Source organism: Prenolepis imparis, unplaced genomic scaffold (genome assembly GCF_030444845.1).
Source record: "Prenolepis imparis isolate NDT839.2.m4 unplaced genomic scaffold, iyPreImpa1.0 SCAF_10, whole genome shotgun sequence".
NCBI classification, from domain to species: domain Eukaryota; kingdom Metazoa; phylum Arthropoda; class Insecta; order Hymenoptera; family Formicidae; genus Prenolepis; species Prenolepis imparis.
In genome coordinates, this window is record NW_028141168.1 from 6787909 (window position 1) to 6792076 (window position 4168).

The 4168-nt window shown below is 34.3% G+C and overlaps 1 long non-coding RNA gene across 1 annotated transcript; it reads left to right on the forward strand.

Moving 5' to 3' along the window:
• Positions 1-1804: 1804 nt before the first annotated feature.
• Positions 1805-3249, forward strand: LOC145942023 (uncharacterized). The gene is made up of 2 exons (XR_014426287.1): positions 1805-1879; positions 2761-3249. It is a non-coding gene; the product is annotated as an uncharacterized LOC145942023 (long non-coding RNA).
• Positions 3250-4168: the final 919 nt, after the last annotated feature.

A 4168-nucleotide genomic window follows, 5' to 3' on the forward strand; every position in this document is an offset into this window, starting at 1 on the left:
TACAGTTTGCGAATACGCGCCATGAAGATAAGATAGAGGAGGCGCAGGAAACGATCAGGTACCGGTGTTTGAGCAGCGGCTGCTATAATTGGCACCTCGACTACTGCGATTATCGTGTGCACATATCTAGTTAAGATTGAGAAATATGTAGTGTAAAAACAAATATGATTTTTTTACACTACTTATCAATTAAAGTTCCTTTCCCGTCTCCTTTCTCCTTAATGAATTTATAATAAATAATATTATTAGAGTGCCTCTCAATATATGAAAAGTTATATCATGCGCGTTCTCATTAAAATTAATCTTTTGACATTTTTATTTCATTACACGTCTTATGTAATTCGGCGAAAAATGCACGATTGTAATTTTATAAATGTGCAAATTTATTTATCAATTTTTTTATATTGTCTCGCGAGTTGTTCCATTTATTTGCGATAATCCGATCATTAAGTTACCTTAATGCATCTCATTAAAATCATATTATTTCGTCTGTTTATTTTTTAAATTAAATTTCTTTAAATTTTATCAGTTTTTATACGCGCACTTTTATAATCTCAGATCGATTGCATATGTGATTTAAGCTGGGTAGAAAGATATTAATTACTAACGCGCACGCGATGATGTCTGCTGGCACACATTGATACAGTTACCGTACAATATTTATGATAATGCGAATAAACATGCGCTTCAACTCCGCCTGTATGATTATTTGAATCGAGTACATGCGTGGAAATTGCATGAATGAAATTGCAATCTTTGTCGAGAGATAGAATTTGCTCGAAGGCATATGTCGTAGTATACTTACATCCACGTGTGTCATAAATCGATAAACACGTTGGCCCGTATTCACCGTGTAATAAGAATGATTCGCGAGACTGTTATATGAAATGTGATTGAAAATTGAAAATTAAAATTTTTAAATTAGAATCCAATAAGTTTTTTATTTGTTTTTTACGATTCGTAGAATCACTGCATATACATATACATTCCAAAGATTTATTGACAGTTATGCATATGCGTGAATCCATACGTTATCATAATCTTTGTTATGAAAATTGGAATAAGAATTTTTATAAAGAAATATTTCAATATCGTATCAATAATTCACGAGTTGTAAAACTTTGTTCCATTTATTTACGATGCTAATGTTAATTTACAATTAGCGGATTTCAGTTTTAGACTCAGTTACCGAATCTAGACATAATAGATTTGAACTTGAAAGGTAGTCATAAAATTAATAAATATTTCATGTTACAAGCTTATTGAAGAAAGATATATGGGTGTAAGTAAGTTTTGACAGACAAGAAATCAATTTTAAATGAGTAAAAAATATTTTCAGATAAAAGATAATGTGCGATACGTGAGTTTAAAATAACAGCCTGTATGAGTTGTTGTGAATGGATGAATAATGATCGAACGAACAAGGGTCATCGATCGCCGAGAGATCGAAAGTCTATAATGGCGAAAGCAAACGATAACGAGAAAGGTCAGACGAACGAGTAGTAATATAACATTGACATTCATGAAAGACATTAATTGCATCGAGGAGAGTCTAATCGATTTATGTACACTAGAACAACATTTATTTTCAAGAGTGGCAACTAGTTAAAAGTAATTGCGATTGACAAGTTTGCAATGTGCTCTTGTATTACTATCAGAAAAAATGTTTTATCTCTCTTTGTTTATTTATCAAACAATTGCGGATAATCAGCAAACGCTAATACGTAGATTTAACAAACTTGTTAAAACATATCAAGATGCTGTGTAAATATATATGATATGTTGATAATGATAAGACGAAGAAGCTGATAATTTATATTATCAGTCATCCGTTTCAAAGTGTACAATGAGTTGCGTGAAAGTGATCGCGTGTACTAAGGTACGAATTTAAACTGATATTTAAACTGATTTGTTTGTAAACAGTGGTGCATAGTCATCTAACAGTGTTTTCCTTCATGAAATTCAAATCAAACGATCCACTTCGTTTCCTCTAACGGATTGCTGAGGTCTTAATCTGCGCGCTCCTTTAAATGCTTTTATTCTCTCACTATAGAAATACTTGCTATATCATTAATGTTTCATGTGTTTCGTGCAGAATTCGATAATTGCATCAGTAAACACTATCTCTGATTACTAGAAAAGATGCATTTAATTCTGCCATATAAATTATATATGCATAATATATATTAAACCCATAATTCAAATTCTAAAAAACTAAGATTGCAAAAACAAAAAATGAAAAATAAATAATAAAATAATTAAAGCAATAAGTATCAATACATAAAGTGGTTGACTAAGATGTTGTATTATACGTGGGTAAAAGATTTTAATGTTATATTTATGCACATTAGAAAATTTGTGTAACAATTTTTAACTATCAACGTTTTTTAATATATTCAATTGAGTATACTTTCTAAGGTTCATTTCTGGATAGAAAGTTTTGTCTCTATGATTGCCTACAATATTTCTTTGCCGAGTAATTATAGGAAAATTATATTCTAGTAGGAAAACTAGAACATATTTTCTTAATCATGGAAAAACTTGAAATCTCTCGGCAAATCTTTCTAATCCTTCCGAAGAAGGTCCTATCTACAAACAGAAACACTAATATCGTCAAAAATATACATTTCATTCATGTAAAAAAATATATGTGTATCTTACATGTATTCAAATTTTTTAAATCTAATTTTTCAATATATTTTTTATATCTTCTATTTTTTTATATTAATTAAGAGATTGACTTACCTCTTTTTTTCACAGATGAGTCTCCAATTTTCACGATCGACGTTTGCTCGTCACTTCTCTATCGCCGCGAATGCGGAGTCTGGAGAATGCGTGAAAATCCCGCAATTTCATATCCAGTGCCTTTTTTTCAGCATCGATCTGCGATGGACAAGGCTGATTCCGTAGGCGGGAAGACGATCATCTGCGATGATACAGCAGTTTCTCGCATCTCAATGAGTCGTTTACACGGCTGGCGAGATTTGTGAGGCGAGACATCCAATCTGCAAAGCAAGCCTGGCATGAAACATCAGATTAAGGGGCGCTAACGCGAGACGAAAGTTAGAAAATAGAGGCAAGACATGTGTATGTGTGTTCATTATTCGCGCAAAATAAATTAGAATTAATCAACGTCGTAACGTTAATTGGGAACCATTCATTTTCGTTCGTTAAGACTCCCAGATGTTACATAAAATGCAGGCGAATGTACGGAATACGCAATTGCGTGTAAAGTGTTACAACTGTCTTTTAAATAAAAATTTGATACATTTTTTTATAAGGTACCTACTTCACGATTTTTCTCCTGCTCTTTCGAGGTAAAGAGTGCACATTTTACATGCAAAAGAGAAATTTGCATTCGATGAAAATTCGTTCTCGATAAATCTATGCGCATCTCGAACGTGCTTACGATAAATCGATGACTTTGAAAGATCGTAATGTAAGATATTGCTTGTAATTATAATAATTATCGTGAAAATTACAGCCGAAAGGGAATATACCTGTAAATCTCCGATCTTTCCAGCCTGTTCCTTATTCCATCGCTTCGATTGCCTTCTAATAGGATCCTCTTCCTCTCCTCAGGTTCGATCAGGGTGAGCGCGATTATTCAGATGCGAGGAGCGACGTATCGCGATTAATGTCAGGCTGATTTATCGCCGCATCAGCGCAAAACCATCAACACCTCGTCTATAATAGATGTTCCTTCTGAATGACTGATGCAGGCATGTATGCACGAGGAAAAATACGTAATACCCTCGACGGACTACTCATCCTAGACTAGACATCTGCGTCTACAGGTGTCCCAGAGGATTATTTTACCGTAGCATCCTCGGGGAAAAAAAATCAGGATCATTCGACGATTGTGGGTCGTCTTGTCCGCCGTGGAGTTTTTCTCTAAACACGTGTTCGTGATAATGTTTGACCCATACATGGATACATATATACGCACACTGGGCTGTGAGTGAACATTTCTCGATTCCACGGCACAATTTTCTCCAACGGCGGGTTAATAATGAGTGTCGCTGCCGGTTAATCGCGGAGTTTAAGGTCTTAATAATCAATGTGCCGCTATAATATACCGCCGGGATAATCGCTCTATTAAGGCACGGAGAGACGCGAAGAGCCCGTAAATCCGATTTTTCTCCTCGGGTCACGCGCGTATTAAATA